General features: G+C 38.9%; 1 long non-coding RNA gene across 1 annotated transcript; it reads right to left on the bottom strand.

Annotated features, from left to right (window-relative positions):
* Window positions 1-5,732: 5,732 nt before the first annotated feature.
* LOC103103659 (uncharacterized) lies at window positions 5,733-20,983 on the bottom strand. Its single transcript, XR_463956.3, has 3 exons — window positions 20,694-20,983; window positions 14,586-16,919; window positions 5,733-11,000 (listed from the first exon to the last, which is right to left on the bottom strand). It is a non-coding gene; the product is annotated as an uncharacterized LOC103103659 (long non-coding RNA).
* Window positions 20,984-26,437: the final 5,454 nt, after the last annotated feature.

Raw genomic sequence — 26,437 nt, 5'->3', positions numbered from 1 at the left:
TAAAGTATGTAACTGTACTAGGAATATTAGAGAATTGAGTTTAGGGTTGAAACCAGAAGATGTCTTTTTATAACATGATTATTTATAGCCCTTAAATCCTGGATGAATCTATAGATAGGTTTTTCCATCGGGCCCTAATTTTGGCTTTTTTTCCAAGTAGGATGGGTGTATTATATTCAGATTTGCATGGAATTATTATTTCTGGCTCAATTAATTATTTTATCACTGGAGTACTTCCCTCAATTGCTTCTTTTGATAGTGGGTACTAAGGAATGGAAGAAGTGGGCTCATTTTTTTCCTAATTTGAATAAGAGTAGCTGATTTAAGGAGACCAACATCAGAAGATGATGTTGTCCTGAGAGATTCAGGTATATCAGTTGGGATTTTAAAAAAATGTGTTCCTTCATCTCCTAACTGCCTGAAAGAAAATATATGGAGTAAATTCAAGGATTCCCCAGGAAATTCTAATGTCATAGAGCCATCTGGAGAGCAAGTTATTGTGGCTTAAAGCTTGCATAAAAGATCTCTCCCCAGAAGATTTATAAGGGAGCTAGGCATTAGAAGGAAAGAATGTTCCACTGCTAAGGGTCCTACAGACACCATCTGAGGGGAAAGCTCTGGGACTTTTAGGATTGGCCCTGATACCCCTACTACACTTAGTGAGCTAATGCAATTACAATCAGAATCAGGTGTATTCATCAATACAGATCTGGAGACCCGTGTGTTGAAGAGACAATCATAAGTATTTCAAAATTTCAGGGTTACATGAGGTTCATCACTATGAGGTGTGAGAATGGATAGGGATAACTGGCATTAAGACATCAGGGTCTGGGTAATCAAAGATTGTACCCTCTGATTGAAGTGTCTTCCCCCTTCCACTCAGCACCTTCATAAAGATCTTTGGGTATTTCTTTTGGCTACTCTAGGCTGATGGACATTCTCATTATTATTATAGCATGGATCAGCTCCACTTTGTATGTATTATTGTTGAGTATTTTGGTGTGTAATCAGGTGCCTGTTTTGGATGATTATTTATATAATTTTTATTTCTAAAGTTGTAATTTCTGATGTTATTATTTCTAAAATTATTTCTAATTGTATACAGTTCCTACAGTTTATCATTGTGTGATCCTTTTTTGCACAAAAGTGGCATATAAGTGATTGATATTGAGATTCCTGCAAAGGGGCAATGACCACTGTTTCACCTTAATTATTTTTTTTTATCAAATCTTTCATTTTGGCTCAGCTGAAGAAGAAACAAAGAAACCCTCTAAGGTCTCCTATTCCCACAACCCTATCCCCTTTCTATTACTAGAATTATTAAACCACTTTTTAAATAGAAACTTGCAGTTAGATTCAAATTAAAGGAGGAACACAAAAAGAGAATATGGTGGGATAGGCTAGCCATTTAGCCTTGGCTAACAACTAAAGCCAAGACTGAGTCTGCCTGCCAGACAAGGGGGACTTCTGTGGTTTCAAAAACCAGTCAAGCCTTGAAAAAGTATACTCCTTTATTTCCCAGAAGTTCACTCAAAGACACTGGTCCTGTCATCCTTAGCCTAACATTCCAGTGGGGTACCTCTCTTGTGCATTGAGTGTGAGGGAAATTACAAAGATCGTCTCTCAGGCCCTATGGATACCTCTTCTTTTACCTCACCAGTTAATATTCTATCTGTCCCTTCACCTCCTCCAGTCCTTATTAGAAACCCTTCCTTATCCCCTGTACCTCAATCCTTACACTATTCCGAGTTTATGCACATATGATACAATAGTATACATTGTTCCCTAATCCTGATGTCAGATAGAAATATCTTTTGACCTTTCTATTTGTCTACCTTATGGAACTAATAATATAATTATATAAGATTTACATTTTGCAGAGTTGCAAATCCATGCTATTGCTTATCTACACAAGGTCCCCAAATATATATATATATATATATATATGAGACTGATATATATATATATCAGTCTCAGTCTTTGTACAACATCTACCAATTTTCTGATTCCTCCTCTTCAATAGCAACGTCCTCTTCCATCCAAATGTCCTCTTCCACTGGAATAGTCCTCTTCTTACTGATCTGTTTGATTGTAGACGCTATTTGACTGATGAATCTCAGCTTTTCACGAACTCTTCTTCTTTTTCTTCTTCAACAAGTTCTACATTTTCATTATCAATTCCATGAGTTAATTTAATATATGAATAATGATACCATGAATCACTCCCTAATACTTTCACTGAAGATGGTGAAATGAATACAATTCTATAAGGACCTACTCAACTCTCTTGTGTTGCTGATGTTTTTGCAAAATGTTTCACATACCCCATATCACCTGGTTGAAAATTATGAAAAAGACTAATCCAATGGACCAGATTGGATCAGTACTCCCATATTATGCAATTCTCTAAGCCATTGTTGTAATGCACTTAAATATGAAGCAATCTCTTCCTAGGAGAGAGGTATAAACATCCTTACAAGTTTTTGCCTGCAATGGAGCATGTCTAAAGAGCAGTTCATAAGATGAAAATATGTAAATATGCTCTTGGTCTTATATGTAGGTAAAACAAAGCTATGGGAAGAATATCTGGTGATTTCAGATGAATTTCAGCACAGATCTTCCCCACCATAGTCTTGAGTTCCCTATTTACATGTTCCACTTGACCTGAAATTTGTGGGTGATAAGGAACATGATATTTGGGTATTGTTTCTAGATTCTCATAGACTCTTTTCAGAATATCTTGTGTAAAATGAGATCCCTTATCAGAATCTATGGGAATTGGTATACCAAACCTAGGAATAATTTCCTTAAGTAATACTTTCACCACAAATCCAGCTATATTAATATTAGATGGAAAAGCTCCAGGCCACTTTGTTAATCTATCTACAATTAGAAGATAAAACTTCTTTCTTCCAGCTTTTGGCATGCTTATATAATCTATTTGCAAACTCTCAAATGGACAGTGTGCCAAAGGTCTAGCATCTAAACCTTTATTTCTGAATGCACTTGATTGAGTTTTTGGCAAACAGAATAACTACTACAGATATTATTTGCAACAATACTTATTCCAGGTGCTACCTTTTGCCTTTTTACAGAATCTTCTACAACTTGAGTACCAAAATGACCTTTTCCATGAATGGCTTGACACAAATAGTTATGTAAATGTTTTGGTAACAGAGGTTTTCCAGTGTCTGTAACCCATATTCCATGTTCTTTCCTTGCTCCAAATTTCTCCTTCCACTTCTGAATTTCTGATTCTACATAAACTCTTTCTAAATCATCAGATTCAATAGTTGACAAATTCATTACACATACTTGAGCATTCCAGGCTGCATACTGTAATTTTTAAAATAGTTGAAGAATTAAATTGTTGTAGATAAAGAGTTAATGAGTAAATTGTGACTGCAGAAAATATGTTTCAAGACAGTGTCTTGTTTTAAATTAAATATAAGGTGGTCGCCAGGGGAAAATTCCCAATTATTCAATAAACCCAAGTCAGCTGGGTTTTATAGAGATTTTAATTAATACAAATGTGGAATTAAGAAAGAGAGAGAGAGAGAAAAAAAGGAAATAATGAGAAAAGGGCTATACCAGCCTAGGCCGGCATGAGCCAGCCTAGGAAGAGAGGGATCAGTCTTTAATCATTCACCACAAGATCTGTCCAAGCAAGGATTCTAGTGACACTAGGACAGCTCCATCTCAGCTGACTTCCACCAGTTCAATGCCTCTCTCTGAAATGTCCCCGAGAGAGTCTCGAGAGAGACCCTTCAAGGCAGCCCTTCCCAGCTGACTGTTCTAGAGAGAGCTTTTCGTCTCCTTTTAAAGGGCATTTTCTCCTATGTCACCTCCCCTAAATTCTTCCATCTACCAATCACAGTAGACATTTTTCAAAGGACAGCCCATTCTGAATTCACACCTGAGTAGACTAAACTTTTGAGTAATCCACACCTGAGTAGACTAAAATCTCTGAGTAAGTTCTCACCTCTTTGTTCCTTGTAAGTTCACAAGTTGCCTGACCTTTATAGGTACTTAGCACCCCTTTGTATTAGTTCTAAAAATAGGCAAGGCTTAAGTATGGGTTTAAGTATTTTTCATTGTTCAGCAAGGAGTTTTCTCCCCTAAAGCAGGCTTAAGTACGGGTGCAGTAGAGGTCTTCACATTTCTGATATAAGTAGAGTTCTAACATTTTAGATCTAAGTAGCTTCACTGTTTAAAATGGGGAATAGTCCCAATGGGGAATTTTTTAACATTCACAAGTCTGAGAAATTTCAAGATTCACAATACTTAGCAGTTATATCAGCTCTATGATATCCTTTAGAAACTGAATCTCTGTCACAAGTATGACTTCTGCAATGGATCACCACTAGCTATTTAGGTTTTTTGATACCATCTAACAACTCAGTTATTATTTCTGCATGTGCAATTGGTTTTCCTGATGCAGTAATAAAACCTCATTGTTTCCAGATCTTTCCTGTTGTATGGCATACTGAAAAAGTGTGCCGAGTCTGTATAAACATTAGCACTTTTACCATCAGCTAGAAGACAGGTTTGCTTCAATGCACCAACTCTGTTCCTTGAGCACTAAGGTTACTAGGTAATGAGCCATACCACAGTGTCTCAAATTCTGTGACCACTGCAGCACCAGTACATTGGATTCCATCACACAAATATGAAGAACCATATGTGAATAATACCAAGTCTGGATTTTCAATCGGAGTCTTTCCACTAGATCTACTACTTCTACACATTCATGCAATGGTTCACTGTTCTTTGGCAAATCAGGAAGAAGTGTAGCTGGATTTAATATATTATATCTCCTCAACTGAATGTTCTTACTACCTAGGAGAATAATTTCATACTTAGAAATTCATTGATCTGAATAAACTTGAGTACTAAACTTCCTCATTAGTGCTTCTAATGTGAACAATCTACAGTCAACAGACATCACAAAACTAAATCTGCTGACTTCTGGACTAACACAGCAGCAGTAGCTACTCCCCTTAAGCAGGTACAATACCTGCAGCTATTGGGTCAAGTTGACAACTATAATATCCAATTGGATGATAACTTTGTCCTAAAGTCTGTGTCAAGACATCAGAAGCAATACCTTTTGTTTCATTGACAAACAGTTGAAATGGCTTTATATAGTCTGGGATACTCAAAGCTGGGGCAGACAAAATGGCTTCTTTAAGTTTACATAAGGATTGCAGATGTTCAGGTATTAGTTTCAGAGATCTTGGTTCTGTATTCCTGGTTAAGTCTGTTAAACACTTTGTTAATTCACTATACCCAGGTATTGCCTACAGAAACCATTTGTTCCAAGAACAGTTCTGAGTTTCTTTTTCATCTTAGGAGCACTCAGTTTCTGGATGTCTGCTATTCTTTTCTGTGTGATACTTCTGGAACCCTCTGATAATAGAAATCTAAGATATTGCACTGGAGGCAAAACCCACTGTAATTTTGCCTTGGAGATTTTATGCTCACATTTATATAATTCTATCAAAAGAATCTTGCTATCTCTGAAACACACTTTGACTCTTGGGATGCAAGAATATCATCAACAAAAATGCACTATTTTACTTTCCTTGAATGTTATGGTTTTTAGATCTCTATTTAAAATTTGGGAGAATTGGCTTAGGGAACTGGTGAATCCCTGGGTAAACGAGTCCATGTCCATTGGGTTTTCTCCCAGGTAAAAGCAAAGATCTTTTGAGAATTCTCATGAATTGAGAAAAAAGCTGAGCACAAATTTACCCCAGTTAAATATCTTGCCTGACTTGTAATGGAAGAAATTATAGCAGCTGGACTTGATACAACAGGATATGTTTTGATTACATAACCGACTGCTCTTAAATCCTGGATAAAATGAAATACAGGTTTGCCATTCTCATCCAACTTTGGCTTTTTAATTGGAAGAATAGGAATATAAAATTCTGAGAAGCAAGGTATTATGATCCCTTGTTGGATTAGGGATTCAATGATGGGTCTTATACCCTCAATTGCTTCTTTAGTCAAGGGATATTGAGGTACACTAGGAACTGGTTCTTCCTTAGTCTTTACCCTGACTGGAGTAGCTGATTTCAATAAACCTTTATCTGTGGAAGACTTTGACCAAAGATCCTTAGGGATATTCTCAGGTATTAGGTAGATTGAACCTAAGTCACCCTCTGTACTGACTGAATCTAAGAATAGCAATAGAAAAGCTTTCAGAGATTCTTCTGGTAGATGTCATGAGATATCACCAGTTCCATTACTTTGGATTGTTGCCCTCAATTTATATAATAAATCTCTTTCTAAAAGACTCATTGGACATTCTAGCATACACAGAAATGCATGTTCCTCAAACAGTGGACCTAAAGTAATCATTTTTGGTTGTAATTTTGCTAGTCTCTGCAGTTTACCAGTAGAACCTATTACTTCCATTGTACCAACAGCTCTACAATTCTCAGTAAAACTTTGCAAAACTGATTTACTGGCTCCAGTATCAATCAGAAGGTCATAAATCAGGTATCCAATAGTTACAGACACATGTGGTCCTGTATTATTTGTTGGTTGAAATGTTTCTAGCACCAGTGCTAACAAGTAATATTAGTAGAAATCTCAGTCATTTCCTGTCCATCCAAACTTACATCTGCTTGAATTGCATGATATTCCCAGGATTTCACATTTTTAATACCTTTATCATATTTTTTCACTACTCTCCATTGGTCCTTATGACCTCAACCTTGGTATCATTGTTCTCATTTACAACCATATTATTTTTATCTAATTTACATCCTTCACTATTTTAAATTATTTCACAATCATTAGAATTTTCAACTAATTTTACATTACAATTTTCCCCTCACAATTAACACTAATTATCTTTTGTTTCAATCACATTATTTACAGTCATTAACCTTATCTCCATTACATTCAATACCATTTATTTTCAATCCATTTTCCTTTGATTCTTCAAATACTTGAGAACTCCGGGTACACCTTCTTAAAAATTGAACATGCCCCTTTGTTCTGATCACCCTCATGTCCACTAACCACTTGGCTATAGTTAGATCTCACTCCAGATTTTACCCACATTTGCATTGTGTTCAAATAAGGTGCTTGAGCTCCCTGACAGCAAGCATTTGGACAATTATTACCATTATTCCTTCTTTAATAATTATTATTCCAATTATTATTTCTCCATTATTATATTGCCTATTGTACCCATTATTCCTATTGATTTGTCTAGAAAACTCATCTGTATCTGTATTCTCTTAAATGCCCTACATGACTACATAAAAAAAAAAAACATCTTGGAATTTCTGATCTCCTTTCTCTTGGTATGTATTATTTGGTTGCACAGATCTAAGTGCTGCCACTGCTTTTATTTCTTTGATCTCATTATCCCTGGCTTTTATAAGGGGGAGAAAAGCAGGGTTTATAAAAAGGTTGAACTGGATTATTCAAGAATAGGGCCACCAGGAATTTTATGAAATTCCAGAAATTTTATTTACAAAATATACTAAGAGTAAAGTAGGAAATCAGAGAGAGGATAGGGTAAGATGTCTAGCCTAAGCTTTGAGTATTTTGCTCCGACCCCTGGCTCAACCCAGGCAGAGAAGTTTAGTCCTTAGCTGAAGAGGCCTTGACTTTTGAACCAAGGACCTAGGGATGCAGGGAGCCTCTCTCAAGAGGATAGGTCTCTCCTGAGCCTAATTTCTTCAAAAAATCCAGGAAAGGAGTCAGCTCTTTTCACTCACTGTAAGTCCAAAGGGAGAGATTTATGAACAGTCTCACCAGGAAAGGTCTCAGGTCCAGTCAGCAGATTCTTCTCCAGCCTCCAACTTGAACTCAGAACTCCAAAGAATGAGAGCAGTCAGAAGTCCCAAGCATGAAGAACTCCAGAACTCCCAGAAGTCAAAATCCCCACAGGAAGTTGTAACTCCCTTTTAAAGACACTTTCTTTTCCATCACTTCCTGTGCCTTCCTCCACTTTTTCTAGCTATGGGGTCAAAGGTAGATTATTTCTGGTCACCTCAATAAATTCATTTCTCTCTTAGTGAGCAATTCCTCCATCAAAAAGAAAAAAAAAATCAGTGTAGTCTGGGTCAAAGATTTTAATTGCCTTCTGGAATTCTTTTATAACCTTATTGGATCATCAAAAAAGAGAAGGGTCTGATGCTTGATTGTTTCTACTTCTGAAGTGACTAGCTTATGGGTCTTAATTTGAAATACTCCATCCTGAGAAATTAATGGGATATCCCTCAGAGGAAACAGATTAACTTGGGTCTTATTTAATTCTGCATTCTCTTTTTCTAATTTAATTTTTTAATTAAATTTTATTATTTATTATTATATTTATTAAATTTTAACATTTGTCATTTACATTAACCATATAATTTTCCTGTAAACCATATCCAACACCATTATTTTGTATCATTCCATCCTTAGTACTTTGTTTCGAAGCTTAAAATTTTGCTTGCATTAAAAATAATGTTTATTTCATTTCTGAACCTCTGGTCAGCTTTTGTACTATTGCCCTCATTTTATTTACAATTGCAAAAAACAGATTTCTACATTTACATAGCGCCAACACAAACCCACAAGAGGCAAATATGAACAAATAGTTCTGATTGTTATACACATACGTGATTCCATCCAATCATAGCCCAATAGTATGTAACAGAATTCTGGAAATAATGTAAAAATCCCATAGGGGATGTACAGGAAACAATCATAGAGAAATAATAAAATAACATTTATTATGTCTCCTGTCATGATGCTGTATCTATGTAATATTTTGTAATACAGTATAGAATAAGTGGTATTAGTATCCACTTTTGAGTACCACAAGAATCACCAAGAGAACAGAAAAAGAGAAAGGAAAACAAATTCCTATTAGCACATATGCTTTTTTGGTCCCCTTAAACTGGCTCTTTAAATGTTAAATTCCCCACTTGTGTCAATCAGTCAAAATTCGATGTTGTAGCACCTTGGACAGCACTCAGTTGCTCCCAAGGGAAAAATGGAATCCTGCAGGTTTTCAACTGTCACTTCCTATATAGTTTTTATAGTCTAGGCTTGTCCTTCTTAAATCACCAACTGAAATAGTTATATTAAAATAATGGGTAGAAACTATAAACATAACAAAAGTAACCATCTATTTTAGGAGAAGGGAGGAAGGGAAGGGAATCAGGATAATCTTATCTTATACTCCAAATCAAATTGCTAAACCCACTATCTGATAATTTCACTACCTACAAATCTAGGTAACTAAAACTAATTAAATTTACCCCCTTGGTTTATAAATTTGGGAAACACTTGAAGGTTACAGGAACAAGGGCCAAAGGAAGTCTCAGATAGTTGTCCTCTTGAGTCTGGTAGGAGTACTAGTAGAAATCACAGTAGCAGCAGAAACACACAGCACAGATACAGACCACTAAGAAGGGGAGTAATGGTTTAACTCACACAGTCCCCCTGTGGAGTTAAACCAATCTCGACTACTTCCCAGAAGGTAAAACTTGCTTGAAGGAAAGCTCGCAGTCTCCTACTCCAGAGAGTAATTCCACCAACTGCCCCTCCATAGTCAGTCAGTCTCTCCAGGGTTCAGGAATTCTCTCTCTGCCTCTACCTTAGTACTTCCTGCTTTCAGTTTGCTCTTAATAAATCCCTTATAACAGTATCCACTTTGATTAAAATTCTATTTTGCAATACCTTAGAGAGCAGCAGTCACTCCCAGGGGAAATGGAATATTGCAGTCTTCTCCAACTGTCGCCCCCTGTAAAATCCTACAGCCTAGCCCCAAACCTCTAGGTTTGACCTACTTTAGCTGTTTTATGTCTTTTGTGTTGTGTTGCATGGGTATACTTACTTTTCTTCATGTTTTCACTTCTTTACATTTTGCCTGATGTTTCTCTTTTCTTGCAAGTTATGTGTATATTGCATGTATTCCCTAGCCTAGTACACAGTTAATTTTATTTGTGCTAACACCGCACCAATATCTCACATATAGTTCCTGTTTCCCTTCTGTCCTCATATATATAAATTTACAAAGTTCAAAGTCTTAGCTGTCCATTTCAGCTTGCAACATTGTCTCTTCTAGCAGCTTTTTCGCTTTTCTCTTCACTATTTTCCTTTGTCTATATCATTTGCAATGGTGTAAGATTTCTCAGGTTTTACATGTGAATAGTGGAACCATGACTCTTTTCCTGCAACTTTAACAGAACTTGGTGTAGTGAGCAAAACTTCGCATGGTCCAACCCATTTTAATTCTGTAGCTGTTTTTCTGCTAGTTTTTGATGTAAACTTTATCTCCTGGTTTGATGTTATGTAGATTGTACTTACTGTCTGTTGAATTATACCAATTTCATGCAATTGTTATCCTATTTTGTACTACCTGAATATATTTTGTTAAATGAGTCTCCTCCTATCATGGCTATGTAAGCTGGCTTACAACTTCTTCCCTGCCAAATTGCATATCCGTATAGCATTTCAAATGGTGAGATGTGCAAATCCCAACTTTATCTTGTTCTAAGATGAAACAGAACTAATGATAGAATGCCTGTCCATTTTAAGTATGTTTCTTTACAGAATTTTCCAATGAGTGTCTTATCTTTATGTTCAGGGATTTTTCTAAGGTAGATCAGTCTCAATTACTGTTGCCACTAAACTGGCCATTACAAAGGACAAAGTCTCAACTCCTTTGATATATATTTGAGGCATGTTTCTCTTTGGAAGGAATTAAGGGTGCCTTGCTGCATAGGTAAGGCTGAAGAAAAAAGTAGGGATTAGCAAGAATGGAGGCCATCAAAGCCTCTGTTGTTTCCCTCTGTAGTAGTTCAGTCAAGGGGTGAACCTTCCTAAGTCCAATTCTGTGGTCTTTCTCCAGAAGGCGTTTCCTTGGGGTCACAAACACCTGGTTTACAATGTTGTCAGACAGGGCTTGGCACTGGGAAACCTATACCAATCTTCTGATGTAATATTTATTTCTTGACTTCAGAAATAATGCCAGTATAATCCTATAAGCAGAAAAGACTTTATGAGAAAATAAGGGAGTACAATGAAAGTAGGCACATATAAGTAAAAAAAATCACAAAAAAAATCCTTAAACCCAATTTCTTAACAAAGACTGTTAATTAGGGGAAAACTATTACCCCCAAATTTCCACTCTCACACCCTGTAAATTGGCCAAGACATGACAAAAGATGGAATTCAATATTGGAGGGGTTATGAAAAGATTAAGACAGTTAAAGACACTGAGGAAAATAGAGAATGTGTGAATTAGCCAAACAGGGAATGTGTGAATTGTTCAAACGTGATCTATTGTGGAAATAACTAATCTAATATTCTACCCTAGTGATTCCTCTACTAAACACATATTTTTAAGGTCAAGGACATAGAAGACACATATCAAAATATTAGGTGGTGTTTTCTTTACAATCCAAATATTCATCTGTATTTCCCTGTCTAGTGCATCCCTCTTCTACTGCTCCATTTACACACCTTTACTTGTAGCGGTACAGTAAATACCTCTTCCAGTGCTTTTTGTTAAATTACAAAGTTGTCTCCCTCGCTTACATTAGAGAAGATCAACATTTGATATATGTGGAACCACAGTTTATTTCTATAGATTGGCTCTTTCTCTGGAGATAGATAGCATTTTCCTTTGTAGTTGACATGAAGGACCTTATTACTCAAAATAGCTTAGTCATAGTTGTTCATAAAAGGAGGACTGCCTTAATGCTAGCATGGCAATACTGGGCATCATTGCTTCACCCTTGATCTGTTTAAGAAGGCATCTGACTTATTCCCTGTTTTAACATCCCCCGAGATCCATTGGGAGAGCAGTCTCTCCAATGGATCTTACAAACAAAACTAACTTATATTCTGAAATAGAGAAGGTAACTGATTTATACTATTTCTAATTGAAATAGAGAATGTAAACTGAGGGGAACTGTTTCTTTTGCAAATACTGCTGTCCTGTGGCTTGTGACTAGAGAGCTGCTACATGCTCCACGCCTCTACCACAATTCTATATTACAAACAGGGAGAAGAGGAAAAAAGTAAGTCAAATCTTGCAACATGCAATTCTCACATTATATATAATTACAATTATTTGTAGTTACTATGTAAAACCCCCCCAACATTATTATATATATTGTTGTCTCCATACTCCTGTCCTTGATGCCTATAGTACTCTTTTCACATGCGAACAATGGATGCATTAAATGATCCACATGTACTTTTGCTGACATGTCAAGTCAGGGTACCTGGCTGGGGAGATCATTCTTTTCCAAAAGTAGCCTTTGAAGGAGACCAGTGGCATCCTGAATATGGCTTAGGTTTACATTCTTTGTTTTAGGAAAATGTTCTTAGACCAGGTTCCTAAAAAATACAGATGATTTCCTCATTAAGTCTCCCAAAGAGTATTAGTGCTGGGGAAGAGATTTAAAAGTCCAAACAATTACCTGTAGACTCTGGTAATTTCTACCTCCTCCCATCTTTATCACATAAACATTCCATAGTCCTTCCATTTTCATGAATTTCTGACTCAGAGGAATTTGGTCTAGAGGGGTCTTAAATTGTACCAAGTCCCTGCAATAATACTAAACTAAAAAAATGACTATGTAGGGTAAAGATGTGCAAAAATAACAATCCATTTGATCAATAAGTTAACCTCAAGGTAGATTCTCTAGTTTTATTAGTTATCAAGTACCTAATAAGACAATGTGAATAGAATGTAGCATCATTCCACAAGCAAATCCAGACAATTTCAATCTGTGTACAAGTAACAGCTATGCCAAGAATGTACCTCAAAATTGAAATACAAAACCTAATCAATCTGTTTCTATATATCTATCTGCCTATCTCAGTGATGGTGAACCTATGGCACAGATGTCAAAGATGGCATGCAGAGCTGTCTTTGTAGGCACTTGGCCACCCTCCCTCCACACCCCCGGAGTTCCTTACTAGAAAGGCAAGGGGGACTCAGGAGGAACTGCTCACTTTCCCCTCTCCACTTCTCCTGAGGATATTTTCTCACACCATCTGCCCTTCAGCCCTTTGGCCAATGGGAATGATTTCTCCCTGATCTGTGTTGGGTTAAGGGGAGGCCAGGGTGTACCCAGCATGTTAAGAAGGGCAGGCACAGCACTCCATCTTTACAAAGTTCTTTCATCACTGGCCTATTCTTAGTATGGAGGAAGGTTCAATATCAGGGTCTTTTCCATTTAGTCCTGTCATCTCACCCCATTGATCTAGCATTTGAGTGGAGATAAGGGATTAGAATCCTAAAGAAGGAGTGGTCACGGAAGTGGAGTCTAGAAAAAAGGCTCCTGGAGGAGGATTCCTCCAAATGTAGAGGAAGTAGCAAGAGTTCCAGGCCTGACATTCCAACTGGGTTCAATTCAGACCCAACTTCTATTTATTATTTTTGTGACCATGAACTATAGACAATTAATTCTCCCTATCCTCCATTTTCTATCAACAAAATGAGAGGGTTGGACTAGATGTTTTCTGAATCCCTCCTACCTCTAGAGCTATCGATTCTTAAAGAAAGATAACTGGACCTATGATTAAATTAAATCCCCCATTCTGTATCAATGGGAGACAGCAACCTTTCCTTACTCTTGCTGTGAAGAACTAGTTAACTGCTAGAGCTCTCACTCTACTCCAAAACTTCCACTGGGAAACTCTATAACCCAGTTCCCCTGATGAGTATAAAAGACCATTACATACTTATCCACCCTCAATACACAACATACATATATGCAATGTACTCACACCTAAATACACTCAATAAACAAATATATTTACATGCATTTACCTATATTTTAAAGAGAAGGAACAAATTGAGGAATATATGCCCTTCTAAATGCATAGAAAAACAACAATTCTTAAGACACATAAACAAGGTATTTTATGAATTTTTTTGGGGGGGGAACTCCTAGAAATTGCCACCCCCCCAAAAAATCCCTACTATTTGATAATCTTTCTGCCTGTGACCCTGTTCCCTATGGGGGTGGGGAATTTTGAGTCTTAAATGAAAAGCTTTTCTAATCAGGTATCTTTTGGGATGTCCTAGAGAGTAGGTGAATATTGACCTCAAGCTTCATTTATAGATCTCTGCCTTTGGTCACTGAGGTTGCCAACCTACTGCTATGGTAGACTGAATCAAATTTATTCTCACCCCAAGAGCAGTTTAAAATATATTAATTTTCACAGCAACTAAAGCCTAAGTGGCCTGTTACCTTAATAGACAATATCCTCCTCCCTCTTCTCTGGGTCTTCATAGAAACCACTCAAGTTTTCTCAAGTTATTAATGAATGGCCTGGGAAGGGGGGGGTGGAAAGAGCGAGAGAAATACAAGGGAAGGTGACAAAAGTCAGAAAAGAAAGCAGGGAGAAGGGAAAGACTAGGAAAAGAAAGAGAAATGGAAGAGATAAAGGAAAAAGACAATTGAAGAAACTAAAAAGAGGGGGGAATAAACTGAGAAAAGAAAATAAGTGGGGCAAGAAGAAGAGGCAGACAGGGAAATGTCCAGAAAAATCCAAGCTCTACAAGTTCTGTTTCTGACTCTACCTACCTGCTGGCTTGTACCCACCTTGACTGCATGGCATGGAAGCTCTCTGCTTCTGCTCCTTAGTGGCATCCAGCAAAGCTCCCTGCTCTGATTTCTCAACACTTTGTTATTTCCCAAAATTCTTGTTGTACCCTCTACCCTGTGAGTTCTAGTATTGGTATTTTCCACCCCTGTTGTGCCCCTGTTCATATTTCTCTTTCAATGGGCAGGTCTGAACCAAACATCTGGTTCTTCCACAGAGGAAGCACTTCCTATTGTATTTCTTTGCCCCCTGTTGGTATTGAGTGCTTTGTCTACTGAAAGTTTTAATGGTGGCCAGGTTTTTCACTTCCTCCATTTCTTTCTGCTTCAGGGATTCTGTGATGCAATGTAACTTTTGCTTAAGTTCTTCTTTTTCCCTATCCTGTTCTTCCTGACTTTCAAAGAGGTAGGTGACAGTATCCCTGAGTTCATTTAGAGAAAGTGAGTCAAATTTTGGACAAAAATTTCTAAAGAAGTTTCTGAGGTGCTGATTACATCCCCACAGAAACTGCCTTCTGACATGGGCTGTGGACTCCTGGGAGTCTTGGCTGTAACCCAGTATTGCTTCTATGTTTTCAAGAAGCCGGTCCATAAACAGGGAAGGATGTTTTTCTTCTTCTGTTGCAGCTTATCCTCCCTGCATTTTTTAAAGTAAGTTATGTTCCAGGGGCTGGCAAAGTCAAAAATCTGCGTGCTCCTCCAGCCAACTGGTAAGGGTATCGCCTTTGCAAATATGTCTCATCTTTGCAACGAACTGCTTTTGTTGTTGTAGAGTAAAAAAGTTCTCCAAGAATCTCCACATCCCTAAAATCAGGTTCATAGAGCCAGAAAGCTCTTTTTAGCTTCTTGAGACACCTAAATGGCTTGGAGATAAACTGAAGCATTTTCTTTTTTAGGGATTCCAAGTCCTGGGTTGTGAAGGACTTGTGCACCTTTGTGTGTGGGATCCCAGAATTGTTTTGTCATTTTTGCAAAGTCCCTAAGAGGTATGATTTTGTGAGTCCCATAGACTTCCTCTGATTTGGTGCTGTCTGGTATCTCTACTGTCATTGAATTATTGCTGCTTATTATGTCCATGTCAGTATTGTCAGTCAAGTTTTTTCTTTTTGACAACATCCCAGCTACTGTTTCAGTTATTTTCCCCATATTCTCTTTCTTTCTCATCATGTATTCTAGGCACATTTCAGTCATGATTGGAATCTGTGTGAATATTGACTCCAGTCTGTTGTCAAGTACTAAGTTAAGTTAACTGCCTTCTTATTCATTATGATCCTGGCCCCTGTCTTAATGTAATTCCTTGCCTGTCCATTATAAAGTCTACATAAACTTGAGGAAGATTCTGCCATAAAGTTGAAAATGGCTGGTAGATTGGGGTCAAGAGGGAGAGAGGGAAGAAGTGATTCCTATCTAGCTAAACCCTTACCCCCAAAGTTAGGTAACTCAGGTTAGGTGGCCTGAGCCACCAAGGGGTTCAGAGCAAATGAACCCTGGCTTTGGCACAGCACAGCATGTGTCCCAGGTTCAGGATAAAAAGGGGGATATTGTGTCAGTTCTTCTCATAGACTATTTCCTTCTTCAGGTCTTTTGCTCTCTTGTTGATTTGGGAGGATTAGAATCAGGGAAAGAAAGGTTTCTGAAATCGAGATTCAGTCAGAGAAGTGGACCTTCTCCTTAGATGGTCTCAGTCAAGAGAGCAGAGCCAACTGTCCCTCTTTGGGTTTATCCTTTCCCCAGAGTTCCAAATCTTTTCATTACCCACCCCCCCACTGTTGATGGAATCCTTACAGTTTATAGACTGTCATTTCAAAGTCTCTGGATTTTTCCTCTCATACTCTGCTCCCAGAAAAACACCTTCCCTCTTTTCTTCCTAGGCTGGAAGTGAAGTCCTGCTCTCTGTTGGCTTGAAGGTTCCAGTCAGCTCTCTCAGAACTCACAGCATTCTTCTCACTTCCCCTGCTACTTTTCCGGCTGATCTATCAATCAGACTGGCATCTCTCCCACTTATTTTACATACTCTTCTTTTTAGAGCATAATACAGTTTGATCATTGCAACAAGTATTCCTAGTTATCACAGGCAGGTAGTGGAGGGTTAGCAAGTGTGGAGGGCACCAAAGCCTCTGTTGCTTCCCTCTGTAGTTCAGTCAAGGGGTAAACCTTCAAAAGTCCAATTGTGGTCTTTCTCCAGTAGGCATCTCCTCAGGGTCACAGATAATAGAAAATTTATACAAAACACCCTGTTTTACCCTGTTGTCAGACAAGGCTTGGCACTAGGAAACCTACACCAATCTTCTGATATAATATTTATTTCTTGACTTCAGAAATGCAAGTCCAATCCTATAAACAGAAAAGACAATATTAGAAAAACAAGGGAGTGCAATGAAAGCAGGTATACTTTTAACTATATCCAAAAAATCCTTAAACCTAGTTTCTTGACAAACATTATCAAATAGGGAAAAATTATTTTCCCCACATTTCCACTCTCACACCCTGTAAATTGCATCCCTCTTCTACTGCTTCATTTATACACCTTCACGTGTAGCTGGTCCAATAAATGCACTCTTTCCAGTGCTTTTTGTTAAAATTACAAAGATCAAAATTGGATGGCCATGTTGTCCTTTGTGCTCCAACATGCCCTAAGCACTCCACAGTGCTTTGCTGCATCACCATCTCAACCTTCTTATTGGTTTCTTCCGTCTGTTCCACCTAAGCAGTCTTCACATGCTGGGTGAGCAAAGCCCTGGTTCACCAGGGGTCGACGACCTGATGGCTACCCTCACAAGGTTTAGCCGGCTTGTGGAAGCCGTTGCCCGGGGTGTGGCCGCTGCCGCATGCTAGCAGCTACTAGGAGCCACAAGTGAGAGCTTGTACCTTGCAGTACAGATCTCAAACTATACTATAAAGCAGACGTCATCAAAACAACATGGTACTGACTAAGAGAGAGAAAGGAGGATCAGTGGAATAGATTGAGATAAGTGACTTCCGCAAGACAGTCTATAATAAGCTGAAAGATACCAACTTTTAGAACAAAAATGCATTCTTCTAATACTACAAAGATCAACATTTTATATATGTGGAACCACAGTTTACTTCTATATATTGGTTCTCTCTGGAGATGGATAGCATTTTCCTTTGTAGTTGACATGAAGGACCTTATTACTCAAAATAGTTTAGTCAAGAGTTGCTCATAAAAGAAGGACTGCCTTAATGCTAGCATGGCAATACTGGGCATCATTGCTTCATCCTTGATCTGTTTAAGAAGGCATCTGACTTATTCCCTGTTTTAACATCTCCCCCTGACATCCATTGGGAGAGTAGGCTCTCCCAATGAATCTTACAAACAAAACTATCTTATATTCTATATTACAAACAGGGAGAAGTAAAGAGAGAAAGAAAGCAAGCAAGTCAAATGTTGGAACATGCAAGTCTCACATTATATTCAATTATTTATAGTTACTATTTAAAAAAACAAGATTATATATATATATATATATATATATATAAAATATCTTCCCTGAGGTAGATATGATATCCCCTCTGAGGTGGGTGTTGATCACTTAGTAACCCCTTTTTCATTCAGTTATTTTAAGTTTTCTATAATTCTATAAAAGTATATTTCTAAATTGAAATCCTAAAACCTATAACATAATTTATACACTTAACTTTTGAGTATTTACTCATTATAATTCAAACATTTATATACAAAGAAAATCAAACCTTGTATTGAAAAATATAAGTTTAGAAGTTCAATGTCATTGAAAATAGTATCCAGTTGTCTCTGTAGTCTTGTCCTTGAGGCCTGTAGTACTCTTTTCACATGAAAACAATGAATGCATTATAAAAGATCCACATGTACTTTGCTGATGTATCAAGTCAGGGTACTTGGATGGGTGAATCATCCTTTTCCTAAATAGTCTTTGAAAACTAGTGGCATCCTGAAAATGGTTTAGGCTTGCATCCTGTTTTAGGAGAATGTTCTCAAACCAAGTTCTAAAGAATAGAGCTGCTTTCCTCAATAGGTCTCCCAAAGAGGAGCAGTCATATTGGGGAAGAGATTGAAAAGTTCAAAAAATTACCTGTAGACTTTGGTCATTTCTACCTCCTCCCATTTTTAATCACATAAACATTCCATAGTCCTCCCATTTTCATGCATTTATGACTCAGAGGTATTTGGACTGGAGGAGTCCTAAACTGTACCAAGTCCCTGCAATAATACTAAACTTAAAAATGGCGATGTAGGGTAAAGATGTACAAAAAACCTTTTATAACACAACCCATTTGATCCATAAGTTATGCCAAACTATGTCCCTGAAACTGAATCACAAAACTTAATCAATCTGTTTCTATATATCTACCTGCCTATCCCAGTGATGGCAAACCTATGGCACAGGTGTCAAAGATGGCATACAGAGCACTCTCTGTGGGCACTTGGCCACCCTCCCTCCACACCCCCAGAGTTCCTTACAAGAAAGGTAGAGGGACTCAGGAGGAAGGAGCTGTTCACTTCCCCCTCTCCACTCCTCCTGAGGACATTTTCTCACATTACCTGCCCGTCTCCCCTGTAGCCAATGGGAATGTTTTCTCCCTCCTCTGTGTGGGGTTAAGGGGAGGCCAGGGTAATGGGGAGGAGGGCAAGCATAGTACACAATCTTTACAAAGTTCTCATCACTGGCCTATTCTTTTAGTATGGGGGAGTTCAATATCAGGGTCTTTTCCGTCAAGTCCTGTCATCTCACCCCACTGGACTAGCATTTGGGCAGGGGGAAAGGGGTTAGAATCCTAAAGAGGGAGTGGTCACAGGAAGTAGAGTATATAAAAAAAACTCCTGGAAGGGGGAAGGGGAAGAAGCCTCCAAAACTAGAGGAAGAGCAATAGTTCCAGGCCTGACATTCCAAATGTGTTCAATTCAAACCCAAGTTCTATTCACTACTTTTGTGACCATGAATTATAGACACTTAATTCTCCCTATCCTCCATTTTCTATCAACAAAATGAGAGGGTTGGACTAGATGTTTTCTGAATTCCTACCTCTGGAGCTATTGATTCTAAAAGAAAGATAACTGGACCTATGATTGAATTGACTCCCCTCTTCTGTATCAATGGGAGACAGCTATCTTTCCTTACTCTTGCTGTGAAGAACTAGTTAACTGCTAGAGCTCTCACTCTACTCCAAAACCTCCACTGGGAAACTCTATAACCCAGTTCCCCTGATGAGTACAAAAGACCATTACATACTTATTCACCCTCAGTACACAATATACAGACATACATATATGCCATGTACTTACAACTAAATACACATTTAATAAATATACATTTTCCTATATTTATCTAAATTTTAAAGAAAAGGAACATATTGAGGAAGCTATGCCCCTTTTCTAAAATCATAGAAAAACAACAATTCTTAAGACCCATAAAAAAGGTATTGTATGAATTCTGGTTTTTGGGAACTCCTAGTAACCCCCCTCCCACACCAAACCCCACTACTTGATAAAGGCTCTTTCTGCCTATGTGACCCTGTTCCCTTACGGGAGTGGGGAGATTTTTGAGTCTTAAAATTAAAAGCTTTTCTAATCAAGTATCTTTTGGGATGACCTAGAGAGTAAGTGAAAAATGATCTCAAACTTCATTTACACATCTGCCTTTGGCCACTGAGGCTGCCAATCCTCATATTAGACTGAATCAATTAATTGATATTCTCACCCCAAGTCCAGTTTTAAATATATTAATTCTCAAACAGCAGCAACTAAAGCCTAAATGGCCTCATTACCTCAATAAAGAATCTCCTCCTCCCACTATTCTAGGCCTTTTTAGAAACCACAAGTTTTCTCATCTAATTCATGGATGAACTTGGGGGAAAATGGGATGGGGGGGAAGGACAGGAGAAACACAAGGGAAGGTGACAAAAGCCAGAAAAGAAAGCAGGGCAAAGGATAAAACTGGGGGGGGGGGGGGGGAAGCGAAATGGAACAGGAGGGGAAAAGATGATTTTAAAAATTAAAAAGGGGGGAAGCAAACATTAAGAAGAAAAAAAGCGGAGCTAAAAGAAAAGGCGGACGGGGAAATGTTCAGAAAAAGGCAAGCACTACAAGCGCTGCCTCGGAATACCTACCTGGTGGCTTATACCCGCCAGGAGCCTCCTTCCTCAGCCTCCATGACTGCATGACGTGGAAGCTCTCGGCTCCTGCTCCTCAACTGCATCCAGCACAGCTCCCTGCTCCTGTTTCTCAATTCTGGGATCCCTTCTCTTCAAGCCTCCAGCTTCAGCTTTTTGGGGGTACAGGAACTTCTCTTTAGTCATCTCCGTATCTTCATTCGGAAAGTGTCGGTTCTCAATACAGCTCTAGAGCGTGGGAAACCGATATTTAGAGTGCTCTGACTCCGCCCCTCCAACCCCTCCCTAACTCCTCCTGCACATGCGCTTTAATGGCAAGCAGCTGTACCGCAGCTCCATTTGCCCATACGAAGCATCTGACTTTCTGCCCTCCCACCTTCACACTGAAGTTGCCCTCCGCCCACGCCTGGCCTACTCCAACGTGCTTCTGCCCTCACGTGTACTTTGGCTTCCCAGAAGCCCCATGTTCTACTCTGGCACACATCCAAGGTGGGAGGGGGATGGCTCTGAGCTCTTGGCCAGGCCGGTTCAAACAGCGGATCCCTACTTGGTTTTGGCGCCAAATGTGTGAGGTTTTAGATCCCTTCCAAATTTTAGGGATTCTGGATTAGCGATCTCTACAGCCACAGAACCAATATTCCAGGACCATTTCCAGGAAAATTCTGGTCACTCAGGGAGCAACGAGTATGGAGTATACCTAGGAGAGAGAACAACAAAGCCCCGTAATTCAGGGGCGAACATTCGCCTTCACGCTGGGACTTCATACAAGTGACTTGTTGGGAGGGTGATGGCCTCCCCTACTTTCCATCTGCACAGCATCCCAGTGGGGAGGAACGGGCCCAATCACCATTGAAGGCCATAGGAGTCCTCAGTTCTGCATGCACATCGAGCTTTCTCCCAGTCTTCTCTAGGCCCCTCCCACACATACATCCCCAGGAGCAGACCCTTTTCCTGAGTGGAAGTTTCCTCCTCAAGCCCTTCTGGAGTGGGACATGTTCATTTATAGGGGATTTATGGGAAATTGACTGAAATGGGGGTCCTTTCACATACCTCTCCTAATTTAATAAATACTCCTAATGCGAGCTTTAAATTATTTTTGATAACTATATTCCATTCTAACTATAATCCTACTTGTTATGCTGTTGAAATATTCAGAGGAAGGGTCCAGGACACAAACAAGTTAGGAATTTCCACTGTGTGTGTGAGAGAGAGCTTATTGGGGCTCTGGGTGAACATGTGTCAAGATAATTTTAGGGTTGCGACTTAAAATCTAGATTTAATTGGTCACAGGGTAAAATCACAAATAAAATACCCATGTCAGTCTGGAAATTTATGGTAATTAGAGGGAAGGAATTTAAGAAGAAGGAGGGAAGAGGATATAGGATTCCTTCTGCCTGGCCTGTGCCAGGGGGAGTTAAAAATTCCTGCCTCTAGATCTCTGAAGAAGATTAGAGACTTCTAAGGGGATAAAGTTGGAAAAGTAAAGGAGGAAACGCAGCCAGAAACTCACCACCGAACCTGACAAATAGCTTGTAGCCACTTAAGATGCTGGAAGGCTCAGCACACTGCTCTCAGCTAACTCTCCACTGCCAATAAGGTGCCGGAGAGTGCAAAAATCCCAAATATATAGACCTTTCACCCTTGTGTTTCCTCCTATAAATTTTCACATCTACCAATCACATCAAAGGCTTTTCTCCAGGACTGCCCATACTTTTAGTTCTCATCTTTGATTTGATTATATCTTTAGAGTTACTTAAAACTTCTTTGTTAAGTTCACCTTTTGTAAGTTACTTGACTGTTTTTTGTGATTAATTTAACATTTATAGTTACTTAACACCTTTTTGTATTAATATCTAAAAATAGAATTAGCTTAAAGTTCTAGCTTCACTATAAGGTGAGAACTAAGTACCTTCATTGTTTAATCAGGAGATTACAACTTTATCTTTCCCTAAAGTAAGGTCTAAGTAGGGTGGAGTAATATAGAGTTCCCAAGGCATTCCTGATTTTGTTAAACTAAGTATCTTCATTATTGCAAACAGGAAATAGCTAAATCCAATCTTCACACATGAGGGAACTAAACTATAGTAGTTCTTGCTGAAAGATTGGGGAGCAAGATTGAGGGGTTCCCAGGAGGCTGGGAAGCAGTTTCTACATATTACTCCACAATTTGGCTTCTAGTAGGGCTGAAATGAAAGCAGACAAGACTTTCATGGCTAGGCTGGATGCCCTTCCTGACAGCCAAGTTTGTGAGAGGAACCCTGGAATAATTTGTTTACATTTGATGTCAATTAATTAATTTTTCTTTTTTTTTTCTTTTAAACCTTCCCTTTCCCTTAGAATCCATATTGTGTCTTGGTTCCAAAGCAGAAGAGAGGGGAGGGCCAGGCAAGAAAGGCACTTGCTCAGGTCACATAGCTAGGAAGAGTCTGTGGGCATATTTTTGAACCCAGGATTTCTGTCTTTAGACCTGGCTCTCAATCCACTGAGCCATCTAGCCTCTCACCCCAAACCTTTCTTGTGAAACCCACAATGAGGAAGAACTTTTTTTTTTCAGCTTAACTCACATCTCAGACAACCTAAAATGAACAAGGAACAGTATTTCCCACCATTTGGCAACATAAAGGCTTTAATCCAAAATGAAACATTCCTGGCACTTAGGAGCACTTAGAATTGCTTCCAACACCCCAGACATGTACAATGTCACAGAACATACACACACATATATAATTGTCATATGTATCTTCACAAGTATATCTATACATATTATGTATATGTGGCAGCTATCGAATACAACGGATGAAGCAATAAGCTTGGAATCAGGAAGATTCCTCTTCCACAGCTCAAATCTTGCCCTAGACACTCTATTAGAGTTGGGTAACCTTGTCATTGACCCGAAAATCTGTTTTTCCCTGGGGAAAGTAGAAATCAGAACTGAGCTTTCCTGTGAAGGTCAGTCATATTAGAACCAAAACAACATATAATTCAGGCTCTGTGAGAAAGTAAGTCCCTTAGTGTTGCCAGCTAGGATAAGATAAACAATGGAAAGTCCTGTACTCCATGCCACTGATCAATATAGCTTTTAGTTGATAAAAGTGCTCCATCAAGGTTATGTCTAATAATGAACATTGTTTGCTTTGTATCTTGCATTCTATAAAAACTGCATTATAATTTCAGCCTGGTGCAGCTTTCATTATGAAGGTTTGCCCTGGCCAGTAATAAATTAAATACTGGTTGCATAAAGTTGGACTTCTGGGTGTCCAGACTCTCTTTAACTGCACACTTTAAAACCTGTTACCTCAGTTTCCTCCTCTGTCAAATAAGATGTAGAAGGAAATGGCAAAGCACTCCAGTATTTTTGTAGAGTTCTATCTATGCTATCAGCCAGTCACAATAACGATATCTGTAGATCTCAGAGATAATCATTTAACAATAAAACAAAATAATTCCTATAGATATTAATGTAAGAGAAATTGCATAATAAATAGCAATATACATATACACCTAGCTCACACTCTGTCAATACCTTCTAAAATCTATTTAATTTGAATAAAGGAAACTTTCAAAAGGGATCCGGACAGTCTGAGACTGAAAAAAACCTGTTATAAATGTAAAAATACATACTTTTTTTTTTAATGATATGGAACCTCATGCAGCAAGTGGTGAAAAATAGAAACAAAATTTGCAGGGCAGCACAGGAGGGATGAAAACACATGGGTTTTGCATAACCACTTTGAGCTGCAGGATTCAACGTTACATATTGTCTAATTCAAGCCCACCTGCACCACGTGAAACTGTTGTAGCAGATGCTTGAGTTGTTGACGCTCATCGGTCCTCAACTAGGCAAATCTCTCTCAAAATATAGCATTTTGCCCATCGCACTATAAAGGAAGTTTATTAAGTTTAGAAACGAGATTTTAATGCGATCTGCCTTCTGTACACCAGAGAACTGCAAAACGATAAAATGATGTCTAGGCTCATCGGGATGCTCTTTTGTCCAATCAGAGCAGGGCTCTCAGCAATGAATCTCTAAGTTTGTTCATGGATACCAAAGTAAGTTGCAGAAGTCCTAGTTTTACTGGATCACTCAAAGGGCAGCAGAAATCAAGCTCTTTTAGAAGCTTCCTCCAGCTTCTCCAAAGTCAGGGGGCTGGGAAAGGCAATAGATTCATCGACACTTTGAGACTTGGCCAATGGAGTTGATTCTTTCTCCGATTCTGTTCTCTCTCGACCAATCAGTAAGGACTTAGCCAAAACCTTGCTTCTAACCCCACCCCCTCCCAGGGCCAAAGGAGGCAGCTTTTTCCCAAATGTCTAGACTCAGTTGTCTCTTATGACTTCAGCGGCTTAAAAAGCCCAGTTCCCTGACTCAGTTAATCATCTTTCACTGAAAAAGTCCTACCTTCCTCCAAATTGCGCCAATCAGAGTCCTTTTAGTAGAGGGCATTTGTGAGTCATAAAATGTATTCATGCAAATTAGCGGAATGAAACAATGTTTTGCCACTCCACAGCAGTCTTCAATGAGGTCCTCTTTCTCTTAGGTGCCTTTAAAACTGTTTCTTTCCATACTTATTTCTTTAATTTTTAATAACTAAAAGACCTTTCCCTGTTTCTTGATATCATTAAACCCTTCCCATCCAAGGGAGGCATTATCCTGAGGCCTCTACAAAGAGTTAGGTATCTTTATATATATTCCACAGGTCATATTATGTCTAAAACAGTCCAAATTCCATGCAAAAGTTGTGTTTCTTCATAGTCATAATGACAACCTCTTATTACATACTAAGATCAAATGCCCATTTAAACTAAATTAAAACTTTTTAAAATGAAAATTTATCCCAAGGTTCCTTTTTTCACTCCTACTAGGCATCGACATGTTTATTTGCTCTGCACTGAGAGAGGCTTTTTTCACTTGGGAGTTGCCTCAACTAATGGCATTATAGGTCAGTGTCCTCATCCTCGTACCTAGGCTCCCTACACTCCCCCTTGAAAATCAGGGGTGATCCTTGTTTGCCATGAATGACTAAAGCAGTTGAAGCAATGAACCAAAGGATGGGGTGTGCTTCCTGTAAAGGACTACTAGAAAAGTCAGTCCTGAGCTCAGGAGAGACAAGGTGTGGTCTCAGATACTTCCTCACTAGAAGCTGGTCACTCTCCACAGGGTGCTGGAAGCCCTTCTCAGTGCCAGGAAGGTTTCCTTTTGGATTAAGGCCTTTTGGTTGCCAAATGCTGGGAAATACTGTTCCTTGTTCATTTTAGGTTGTCTGAGATGTGGGTTAAGCTGAAAAGAAAGTTCTTCCTCCTTGTGGGTTCCACAAGAAAGGTTTGGGGTGAGAGCAGCTAGGTGGCTCCGTGCATTGAGAGCCAGGTCCAAAGGCAGAAATCCTGGGTTCAAATATGCCCCAGACCCTTCCTGGCTAGGTGAGCTGAGCAAGTGCCTTTCTTGCCTGGCCCTCCCCTAGAACCAAGACACAATATGGATCCTAAGGGGAAGGGAAGGTTTAAAGGAAGGGAATAAAAGAAAGAAAAATTAATTAATTGGCATCAAATGTAAACAAATTATTCCAGGGTCCCTCTCACAAACTTGGCTGTCAGGAAGGGCAGCCAGCCTAGCCATGCTCACTCACACACACACACACACACACACACACACACACACACACACACACGAGATTCCTAACTTGTTTGTGTCCTGGACTCTTCCTCTGAAGATCTCCACAGCTTTTTGAACCTGCCTGGCCAAG

Source organism: Monodelphis domestica, chromosome 3 (genome assembly GCF_027887165.1).
Source record: "Monodelphis domestica isolate mMonDom1 chromosome 3, mMonDom1.pri, whole genome shotgun sequence".
In the NCBI taxonomy this organism is placed as follows: domain Eukaryota; kingdom Metazoa; phylum Chordata; class Mammalia; order Didelphimorphia; family Didelphidae; genus Monodelphis; species Monodelphis domestica.
The sequence above is the reverse complement of the archived record's forward strand: the minus strand, read 5'-3'. Positions and strand labels throughout refer to the sequence as shown.